The following is an 11,959-nucleotide window of genomic DNA, read 5'->3' as shown; positions in this document are numbered from 1 at the left end:
CTGACAGTGAACTTAAAAGCGTTTCTGTTTTTTGCACTTCCATGAAAACTTTTCCCATAAATACGGAGGTGAGAGCAGCGCTGGAAGGTGTTGATGGCGATACTGTACGCACCGATGGGGAAGTCAAGGGCTCGGTAAGAAGCAGTTTTCTTTGCAAGTGGTTTCTTCTTGGGTGTTAAGAGTGATTGTAGGCACTTCAGGAATGGGTTAAAAGCTGAAGATATATTTTTCTTCTGTGCATATGTAAATAAAAACTGTCTCCTTGAAAAAGATACACTCAAATTCTCTGGAGACTCTAGAAACAGAGCAAACGCAAATGCCTGTTTCAGTTTGTTGGCTTTAGCAGGAGGCTTACAGACAGAAGTCTCAAGTTTTCATAAAATCCCAATAATTTGCAGTCTTCAGACAAAGCAGAGCTTTGGGATCAGTAAACGAAATCTGTTGTTTTGAGTTCGAATGGGGATGGAGGTCCTCCCAGGACAGCCTCAGCCGAAGAAGCTTTCTTTGACAGAGCTCCTCAATTGCAAGTGCTATTTGCTGTCGCTCGGTTGGGCACGTGCTGCCTGTGGGTACATCCCTCCTGCCGTGGGTGGGGGCTGCCTCCCAGGAGGGAACAGGGAGCAGTAGAGGAGCCGTGGGCTGCGGCTGAGCCGGTGCCTCAACCCAAGCGCTCTCGTTCAGATACTCTGGTCGCATCTTTGCTGACCCATCCCAGATGCCTGAGATATACTACCCTCGCGCCTTCTTGAGCTTAAAAGGCAGCTCTCCACTTAGCTGTTCACCGGGGAATGAATTCCCCAGAAAGAAGCAGGTAAGTCTAATTAAAAAAAAAAAAAAAAAAGAAAAAAGAAAAAAAAAAAGAAAAGAAAAAAAAAAAAGAAGAATCCCCACCCCCAGACAACTAAGTGATAGAAAAAGTGCTAGTAGAAATACTTCTCACATCTTTTAGCCTTTCCAGAATATAACTTCATCCGTAATTTGTGCAGCTCCAGGCTTTGAGGAAGGTGAAAGCTGATAAGGTTTTTAGAAATCTTCCTCTCTTTGACATTTTTGCTTTTAAATTCCTTTTCATAACTGGACCATTAGCAGAGGTACACGTTGTTTTTAAGGCAGCAAGTTCTACAGTTTTAGATGGCAAAAGCCTTTTAGAACAAGCTGGCATGGGTGCTAATAGGGACGCTTTTTTGAGTGCCTGGTTCTGCAGCGTTGTGAAACATTTCTACCTTCAGCTGACAAAGGGAACTGCCAGATCAGGCCCAGTATGCAGAAACTGGATTTCTTTGTAAAAGTGTTCTGTGGTATAAGCACATCGAGGTTTGTCTCCTTTCAAAATGAAAGGGATTTTTCTCAAATGCTGTTCCAAAACTGCTTAGAATATGTATTCCGAGTTCATTGTTTTTCTCCTATATGCCCCTGTTTCCTCCGTGAAGGAAGACGACCTGTATTATTCAAGGTACATGTAAGGTGTTTTCCACAAAGTATCGCAGCGCCTAACTGTTTCAATAGCTTTAATCTCAATTTTAAACCTTGATTTTCCACCTCAGAAAATGCCTGCTGGAGCACTTTATGCAATCCAGACTTCGCCATTTAAATTACAGGAAAGTTTAAATGCAAAACTTAATTTAATTAAGTATTACATTTAAAGCCATTTAAATTAAAGACACTTAACTGCTAGTAAGAGCACATCCAACTCTGGAAATTGAGATGCTGGCTTTGATGTTGGGTATTGCAATTTCTATACAGAAGAAGTGCCCTGTTATTGATGAAAATTTGGGCATGAATGTGGTCGGGGAAAAGTGCAGGGCAGCCGATGAGAGAGGATGTGTATGCTTCCGACCTTTTCTTTGCGATGCTTATAATCTCGGTAGGTAGGAATGTCGGCAAGCCATTCGTTAGGTCTTCATTAGCCAGCGCGTGCGCGGTAGCGGTGAACGGCAAGAGACTAGAGGTGTAAAAGCTGTGCAGAGGCATGTCCCATGGGGACGAGTGCTGGGTATTGAACGCGGGTCTGCTTGGGTGCATGCCCTGGGGACCTCCAAGAGGCTTTGCTTCCAGAGCATCAAGGTGCTGAGTGCCCCTGGACACTCGCGGTTCATCCCAAGAAAGCAAGGCATTTACTTGCGAAAAATTAAGCGTATTAGGCTTAGCCTGGAATGTTTATCGGGACAATAATAAAAAAAAAAAAAAGCCCACAACTCAACAAAAACCCAAATGATACTCCAGTGATGAATGGTTTTAATTAGAAAGTAGGTAGCAAACACCTTTAAAAAGATATAATTTCAAGCAGTTTCTATACTTTAGTGCTGCTGGAAGGCAAATAGTATTTATTCCTGAAGCAAGAATTGGAGAACTAATTGGGCTTAGCTTTAATTTAGTGATGATACAATTTAGCTATAATTAAATTGGAGAAAAAAATTCCTGGTAACAAAATTTAGTTAATTTAGGTACAAACTTGTTTTTGTTCCTCCATAATAAATTTGCCTTTCAAATGGTAAAGTATTCCCATCCCTAGGTAAGCAAAAGTGCAGTCAACAGTCCACAACATTACTTAAGTCGTTTGTGAGCGGAAAAACTGGTAGGATAATCCTTAAACTAAGGCCACTTGATGTAAATGCTACCTAATTGTGTCTTGATTCCTGGATCGTTGACTTCCCCCTAATTGAGTGGGGGCGTGATTGTGACAAAACCCGACCCATTACAATTTACATGTTTTGGATGGTCTCCTTGCAGGATTGAGAGAATCTGGGTTTTCATCTGTGATGCTGGATTCTCTTATATCTGATTTTTTCGTTTGTTTTTTTGTTTCCTAGTCCATGACGATTCCTGATACCTTCGGAAACACTAGAGCAAGTTTCAAAATGATTTGATAAGTTTTTCATAATATCTTTGAAAATAAAATTTTAAAGCTCAGCTAGAGTCGTAACATTCACATTCCTTTCTTGAGGTTAGAAGGAGGCACGTCCATACCAAGTATCTTCATTCAGTAATGAGGAATTACATTTATGAAGTTTTAAAATTTATCTTCAGGAGCAGCAAATGACTCTCTGCATGCATCTGGATAATTTGACTATATCAATATTGATCCATGCTTATGCAGTTGTTGTTAATCCCTCTGGGAAATGGATTCTTTCGGTAATATTAGTTGAGCAGATGTTGGTTGTTGATTTTGCAGTTTTATTCTTGGTACTTTCATTTTGCTCGGAAGAAGGAGAAACTTCCTTAATCCCATGCAGAGATAGAAATATAAATGACGGCTAAAAATACGCAGAATTTTCTGTCCTTCTGCAGCTCTCAGAATACACACTGCGTTGGGAAGGGAGGATAAGCATGACTGCATGTATCTCTTTGAAGTACTTTATCAGCGCTCTTAAAAAATATCAAAGAGGAGACTTATGCCATGTAAAAATAGTTATGATTACATCCTCTTTGGCTGGATCTGATACAGTTCTCATGCCGTACATCTGTGAGATGACTACCTGAATATTCAGGGGAAAATGATGGTTTTCAGGGCCAAGATCGTCTCTTGCATTTCTGAGGCCATTTTTGATTTCCGTGACCATTTTTAATTTTGGCTATAATTTTGTTTCGAGGAACATGGATTTATCCTTAGCTTGTAGACTTTAACACAGTTTTAAAACCTAGTTTTAGTAATTTAAATTCTACATGTTATTCATTTAATTAAGCTTTTGCAATTCATTTTGCATTGGTTGTAAAAGCCTGGAGTTTCAGATTTTTGAAGCAATAAAGCACATAGTGCCAGCTTTCTGTTTAATGAAATATTCAGTGCTGCTCTCCCTCCTCTGGCTTATTCAGTGTTATCTCCCTGGGTGAATTTGCTTCTTCTGGATGGGATTTTGGTGGACTTGATCCCATCCTGTGTCCCTACTGAGTTCAGGAAGAGCTTTTTCTCGGCCGTATTGACAGCAAGCAGAGAACCTACGTGGATGGTACTTGAACCAAATCCAGACGGGATGTGGGGGCTGATCTGTCCTGGGGACTAAGGGATGATGCTGAGCCATCGGAGTAGGATCACATCCCGCTTACACATCCGTTACCATGAACCATAAACGCATTGCTGTGTTTCTTCGCATGGGTAGTTTCAGCAGAGTCGCCAACATGGACAAGAGTTTCACAGTGCGTATTTACAACTAGAAACAGGTAATGCTATGCAGGAAATCTATTTTCTGTCTAAAAACGGTACTTAGAGTAGCAGCTGCTTTTTCGCTATTAGGCTTAAAGAAACAGAAATTTTTTGTGAAAGTAAAGTTTCAGTTGCATCAGGCCAATTGCCTGAGCCCACCACGACTCTACAGTTGAACAAGGAGGGGACCTCCTCCATAGCACCTTGGGAGGAGCTGCCATGAGCTCCTGGCTGTGAATTGTCCCGCTATGGTACCATGCTGGTCCACCCATAAGGGTCCTCGTATTTTCAGGTGAGCCTCCTTCGTAGGAATCAAACAAGTAGCTGGCATTTGTATAATTTTGTGAAATTGCTGTCAGTACTGTTTTGGTTTCTAATCAGTCCCTTGGAAGGAATTTCAAAACGCCGGACCACTTCAATGCTTGCTGCTGTTATTCAGTTCTTTTGGATACTAAGCAATGCCGCTGCTGTGCAGGGTTCAATACGCTTTCCTCTTTTCCTTAATGTATATTTTAATATTTGTTTTCCCTTGGAACAACAATCGCACAAACAAAATTGGTAAAGAAGCAGGGGTTTTTTGGGTTTTTTTTGTTTGTTTTTTTTTTTGACATAGAAGCTAATGAAAGGGAAAGACCCTCCAAACTCTGTGTAATTAAAAGGCATTTACAAAAAGCAGCCCTGAGGGCTGCACCAACTCCTGCGGAGGCAGCAGGTTGGGGGGGCTGGGGCTGAGTCTCCCTTCATACTAGCATGACTGGAGGAAGTGCTGTGTCCTCTGACATTATTCATGATTTACGTTAGTTTGAATTAGGGAAGAAGAGGGTCCTATGTCATCCGGGCAGGCTAATGGTTACTTAATTATTGACAAAAAGGAATTTGTGCAATTATATTTTCAGATTCCTTCTTCTGGCCATCTTTAAGTGACTTCATAGCGCAGAAATATGTTTTTAAGAACTTCTGTAAAGAAATTCTCTACAGTGTCTGTTTTCATTGCTGGCTTATCTCATATTTTTAATTTACTGTTCTTTATATTTCATTTCCAATTCTCCATCCTTCAAAAATCTTTATAAATGGCTACATAACAAGTGCGAATTTCTCTCCTGTTCAATGAAAAGTACCAATCAGGCTGTGATGACTGTGACATCTCTTACTAAGAGAGAACAAAGAAACCACTCAACTCTAAATAATCAAAGTCTGGCTTGTCAGAGTTGGGGTATGCGGCCTATTAAGCTTTATTGAGGGCATGTTGCAAACCCAGTGGTGCTTAAATAAGTGTACAGGCCCTTATGTGATTAGTTATGCATATGCCACAGTGATCTTGTTAAAATCAAATTTTATTCGAAGAAAGCGGAACTATCTCCAATAAAACTAGTAATATGGCATAAAATCAAGTCGCGCTTCTTTGCAAGTTGAAAATGCCTTATTTCCACTTCTACGTTTTGTTTCTGGAACCGTTTAGCTGGGAGAAGAGGAGGTTCAAGGGGATCTTATCCATGTGTGGAAATACCTGATGGCAGGGAGGACAGAGGGTGGAGCCAGGCCCTTCTCAGTGGTGCCCAGAGAAAAGAAAAGAGGTAACAGGCTCAAACAGAAACACAGGAAGTTCCATTTAAACATAGGAAACTGCTATTTTATGGTGAGGGTGGTTAAACACTGGGGGCAGGCTGCTTGGTGAGGTGGTGCAATCTCTATCCTTGGAGATAGTCAAAGCCCAACTGGATATGGCCTTGGGCAACCTGCTCCGGCTGCCCCAGATCCATCGGACTGGACTGGATGGTCTCCAGAGGTGCCTCCAACCTCAGCGCCTCCATGACTCTGCAACATGCTGTGCAGTATAATCACCGTGCCGAGAACGTGTCCTGAAATGTTTCACCGAGTTAAGTCATGCCGTTGTAAATGGTACAATGAAGTGACTGAAGATGGAGGGGGCATTTATAAATATGCCACCCCAGAGGAGGAGAGGCGTTCTCAGCTGAGCTATACCTGAAGAGTTGGTGAGGTAAAGGGTAGCGTAAGGGAAATGGAACAGGAGAAACATACTACTACTGTCTTCTGCTGGGTAGTTTCTAACAGGAGATCATGGCAGAGTGTCAGTTATGGGTAGATATGGGTAGTAGTTGGTAGAAAATCTGCTGCTTTTTCTTCTGAACTGTGGCTTGACTTGTGCCTATGAGCCACCCATCACCTCAGCCTTCTCATCTTTCTTCAGCCAAAGAGCCTCAGCCCTCATGGAGATGCCTGGGGAAGCAGGTATTTGAGATAAATATCAACCCATTTCCTCCTGGCCTTCGAACTGTGCTGGTCCAATTAATCAGCTGAGTGTGATCTGTGGTGCAGCCGTCCCGGCTGTTCTGAGGAGTCAGTCTCCTGAGTGCGGGCAGGGCTCCTCTCGGGGCTGGCTTTGCCTCCAACCCTCCTGCTGGGACCAGTTCTGCTGCACGGGAGTGCAGATGCAGCTGAAAGGAGTGGGAGCATCCCATTTTGATGCACACCCTTCCTCGTGTCCTGTTTTCGATGTAGTGTTTTCTGGAAAGGACTTGGGTTTAGCACTTTCTCTGTCACTTACTTTTTCTCTGTTAAATGCAATCAAGTTTCCTAGTGGGAATTTCAAGACAGCAATTTACCCAGAGACAGATGCTGCTTTTTTTCTCGTTGCTTTAGTCAGGGACTTTCCTGTAATCGTTAAAAGTTTGGTGCTAGCAGTGTGCTCTGAGGATTCCCTGGTCCTGCCAAAATCAGCAGAGCTTTTTTGTCATATAAGCTGAATAAAAATATAAAGCTTTTTTCTTTTATATCAAACCAGCAAACAGTATTTCACCTCTGATAAACTTGGAAAGCACGAGGGAGCTGTTAAACACTTTTCTCCTGTGTCTCCTCTGCACTTTGCATTTCTCCATCAGCCACTCATTGTCTGTTCCTTTACACAGCACGACCGTGCTCCAAAACACTTTCGTTTGTGCTTGGCACGTGTCTCAGCTTCCTGGCACCCTGGTTGCGTGTTCCCTGGGCTTCCAGGTTTGGTTTGTGCATCGGGTCAAGCCGAATTGCCAACCTCAAGCTCTGCCCTGATGTAGAGGAATGGACGCGCGCCAGAGCTGCCTGGTCAGCGGTCCCCAGGGATGGTCCTCACCCCTGAGGGGGGATGTTGGCGTGTGGCCCTGCTCCCCTTCCGCTGGCAGATGCTGCCACGGGCACAGGCAGCCTGCGGTGGGTACGTAGGCGGCTGCTGCCGTTTTTCAGTGAATAAGCTGTAATTCTGAGGCGCTCTCTCTCCAGCAAACCGTCGTGTTATTTATCTCCATCTGCTGTGCTGTTTTTTTGTCTTCTGATTTGGCATCTTCATTTGATTCTTTATTTGACATCCTGGTTCCTGATGCTTCTCTGTCAGCCTAAATGGCAAATACCAGCCTCTGACTTACGACTCCTTCTGCTATATTCGTAGTGTATCTCAGAAATCTTTTCTGACTTTCGAGGCCCTCGTGTGTTTCTCCCGAGTGACCTGTGTGTTGTGACTCCTACGTGGTCCTTTACTACACTGTCATCCTTACTAAACCTTTATTCCACAGATTTTAAACTAGATTTTTTCCATACAAAATGAGTTACAGTGGTTATTTTCCAAAATGGGGTTTGCACTCAAGCTTTCCTTATTGATGAAACCTTGTGCATTCCCTCTTGCCTTCTCCTGTAAAAGGGACTCCAGTGCCCTGTGGTTGAGACATTACCTGCTGGTTTTCTGCCTCGTCAAAACCGAAAGAGCTATCAGCATAAATGTGACCAAGCCCTTTATTCTGGCAATTTATCCTAAGTTATTGCTGAATTTCCTCAGAATGATCACTGGTAACTGCTAGAAGAATTATCCCATAGTAACTTAGAGGCTGAGCTCAAACATTTGGTGTAGTGCGAAATCTGAAAACTTTGAATGGGTCATTTTTACAGTTGATTACAGGGCTTTTGCTCTTCTAGCCCTCATGGATGCATCTTTGAATGGCTTGGTTTGTGTAAAGGACTGATGCTGTGGTTCTGGAAAGACACTTGCAGAACTGCATGCTAGAAGCAGAGCATTAAAGATTGAGACTTCTAGCTTTCAGAAATGTTAACTTAAAGAAAAATAATTCAATAAAAATAAATCTGAGTATGTATTCGAGTCCTTTGTTCCTGAAACTTGCTCAGATTTGCCTGAAATTAAGCATAAATTCCTTAGTCTTAGCCATGAAAAGTATAACTATATTAAAGAATGATCTTTTCCTCTGTCCATATGGTTAGACTTCCTAGTGTTATTCCTAAGACCATGTGGGATGGATATATGGAGCTGTCAGACAGGAACAGGGTTTTCCAGGAGTGCTGGCCCTCGGCGTGAGCCAGGACAGGAGGAGCAGGAGGAGTGCTGTTACGTTGCTTTAGTTGCCAAGAGAATAGGAGGCTGAACAGGGATGCGTGAAACGAGCCTGATCTCAATCCTATCAAACTTGGTGTAAATCTATCAAGGAGATCGCTGAAAGTGATATTTTCACTTCCAATTTCTGGTATTATGAGACTAGTGTAAACATACATTGATGGCACTTAAAGGAAGAAGCTTGAGAAGGTCTAAGAAAGGCTGAACTGGCCAGTTTACAGTTTTAACGGATCATGTGAAATGCTTTTTCTTTCCTTTGACAGATGCTCAGGAAAGTGTTTCCAAGAGTGGTCTTGACTCGCTTTTTGTGAACCTGTGCCAGCCTGCATAATAGCACAAATGTCTTAGACTGGGTGTACAGTGCCAGAGCGAACCTAGAAGGGGATCCAAAGAGACTTTATTTATTTCGCATATCAAAATATTAATTTGGAAATGGAAATAGAAATGTTGGCGTCTAAGGTTTAAAGGACAGGCTATTAACTATAAGGTTTCCACACAGGTTACATTTCTGACATTTCATTGCACTGTATTATTTATGGGTTTTTATTATGCTTTCTTTGAGTGACGATATGTCCGTATCCAAAATCAGAAGGTGTCTTAAAAGAGGGAAAGGGAAAATGTTTCCTTTTGGGAAGCCCAATTAGGTGGATAAATGACACAGATGACTTCTCTAATTTATGTTCTCTGTGATTGCTGTGATGAAACACAACACACATGCTGTTCCCTCTGTTCCTTAGAGCTTTGGGTAGTTTACTGTTTGTGGCTGTAAAAACACAATAGGGAATACCTTAACATATGCTGGAGCTAAACTGGATGAGAAATGGCAGCAGCTAATCTGTGAAACATAAAATGCATCTTCTTGAAGTGTTTGTCTAGAAAAAAAAAGCCATTCTGACTTCATGATTTTCAAAGCCTGTTGGAATACACTTCATCAGAGGCACTGCCTCTTAAATACATAAATTACCATGAAAATTTCTTCTTGCTTCATTAAAATAGCTTCCCACTTGATGGGTTCATCTGTTAGGGCAGGACCAGATAGCAGTCAGACTGCTACTCCACTGACCATGGGGTTCCTCGTTTATTTAACATTTAGCTCAGTATTCAAGGAGGGGAAAAAAAAAAAAAAGGAAATAATTCTGCAGCTCTTACGGCTCTCTAATAACATGTCATCTTGCAAAACCTTTAAGTGTCCACTTACCTTCTGTTACCACTCAGGAAGCCCTGTGTAAGGACGCACTGGATGGGCTGCACACCTGGAGCGGGTTCCTGTGGCGATGAGCAGACAAGCAGACAGTGACAGGAGCCGGGATCCAGATGCCCGTGTGAACCCGCGGAGTCCTGGGGAGAGGTGCTCCTCAGGAAGCCTTTGCCTGAATCACTCTAGTCAAAATGCGATTGAAAATAGAATTCTAACATAGTACCCACAAAGTGATGCCTTGCATGCTAAACTTGTGGAGCTGTATTAAAACCCTAAAATATTTTGGGAAGAGGAGGCAGATTATGAAAGTTACGATAAATATTTGATTAGTTTGAGATATTGGTCAGGCAAGAACCGGAAGCTTAGCTGAAATGACTGAAATAGCCTTTCCTTCCACCAGAAGGAACCTAACTATTGGAAATCTCAGAATTAGTCTGATTCACAGAGAATTTCAAGACTGAATTTTTGTTTTACAGGTTCAAGACGTTGGGGTAAGCTTTAGATTAATTTTGAAATGGTTATCTGAATTAATTGTTTGAAGTTTATGCACTTATGGCTATGCTGTTTCATTTGCATTTAGGCACAGTGGATTTAATGATTAGAAATCTTTTTAAAAATGGTCCCAAGTGTGTTTTTTAGGGATTCATTAACTTAATTTCTTTTGCTTCTGAGATATGATAGCCTTATGTTTGTGTTTCACTTACTGCTATGATATACTAGGAGCGCTAGAGCTAAATTATATGTCATTTTGCTTATTTGACGTTGACTCAGTTGCTTGTATCAGTCAGCCGATAACACTCATAGGTCATTTGTACTCATTGGGATTCTGAAGTTACCGAGCAATTTCTTATTCTTTCAGAGGCTATTCATTTTAATGATATTTTTGCCTGTATTACAGTTCTATAACTGCAGTTTTCTGCAAAGGTCTATGTAGGTATTAAAACTAATAGACTGTTTCTAGCATTTGACTAGTATAATATTTATGGAACCATCTGTTCCACTAAAGTTTATAATTTGGTGTATGCAAAGTTTCTTGCATCATTAGAATCCTTTCATTTTCTAAATGCAGCTGAAATTTAAGGGACAATACTGTTAATATATTTTGACAGCAGTAGTACTCTGAAACAGTAGTCTTTTTGAAGAAGTATCCTCAAAATTTAGATGACGTTACTATTTCTGTAAAAATTACACTAGAATTGCGATGAGAAGTAGCCATTTACAGCCATACCTATTGCTTAGAGTCTCAGAGCTGCGCGAGTTGCACAGAGCTACCTGGAACACAGCTGGAGACGGGTTTTCTAAAGACTGCAGTGTTTTATTAGAAACAAGCAATAAAGCCTCAGTATCACCAACATCATGCAGGGCTGGGGGTTTTTTTTTGGTGAGGATAATGCTGCCTGTACTTTGTACAAAAGCCACTTTGCATGGCATCGCACCTCCTCGGTCCTCGTCGTTGCGACGCTGCAGCCACCACCTGATAGCAGATGGGTTACGAAGCTCCCTCTGACACAGCAGGTTTCTGCAGCCTTCAAAAACTTAATGTCAGCCTGAAGCCCTATTAACGAGATAAGTGCCTTTATCTGACAGTCGATGGCGCTAGGAGCGAGAAATATTGCGTACGAGGCTGGTGCAAATCCCAAGGTAGAAGTGGGGGCTGCTGGCAAGGTGCATCAATAGCAAACACTTGGAGAGCAAACAGCTCCAGCAGGGACGAGCGGCGAGAGCAAACCTCGTCAGCAGCAAACAGCTCTTATACAGGGCAAAAATTGCCGTTGTAGTGAAGTTCTCTTCTGCCTGGAGGGCTGGGTGAGGATTGATTTTTATTTTTTCCAGATGTTTACTTTGGAAACCCTTTCTAGCCTGAAAATGAGAAGTCTCACTTATGAAATGGCTTGGTATGGGGCAGTCATTTAAATTTTACTGAAGGACAAAATAGATGAATTTTGACTTTGAAGCTATAGGGGGAAATGCGCAAGAACACTTGTCAGACACCTGTAGTTCAAAACCACTTACATGTACTGGCTCTCCGCGCTGGTGCTGCATAAGTCATCCTCATTTGCAATTCATCTGTCCCCCTTAACTCGTGTATAAGTGGTTACCTTCCATTTAGACACCACGGGGGTGTTATCACTGAAAGGGTGAAGTCAGCTAAGAGAATCACTTGAGTTAATGTAGAAATGAGGGCAATATATTAATGTAACAACAGGACATCTAGCTTTTTATATTA

Source organism: Rissa tridactyla, chromosome 6 (genome assembly GCF_028500815.1).
Source record: "Rissa tridactyla isolate bRisTri1 chromosome 6, bRisTri1.patW.cur.20221130, whole genome shotgun sequence".
NCBI lineage: Eukaryota > Metazoa > Chordata > Aves > Charadriiformes > Laridae > Rissa > Rissa tridactyla.
This window is presented reverse-complemented; position numbering follows the sequence as displayed.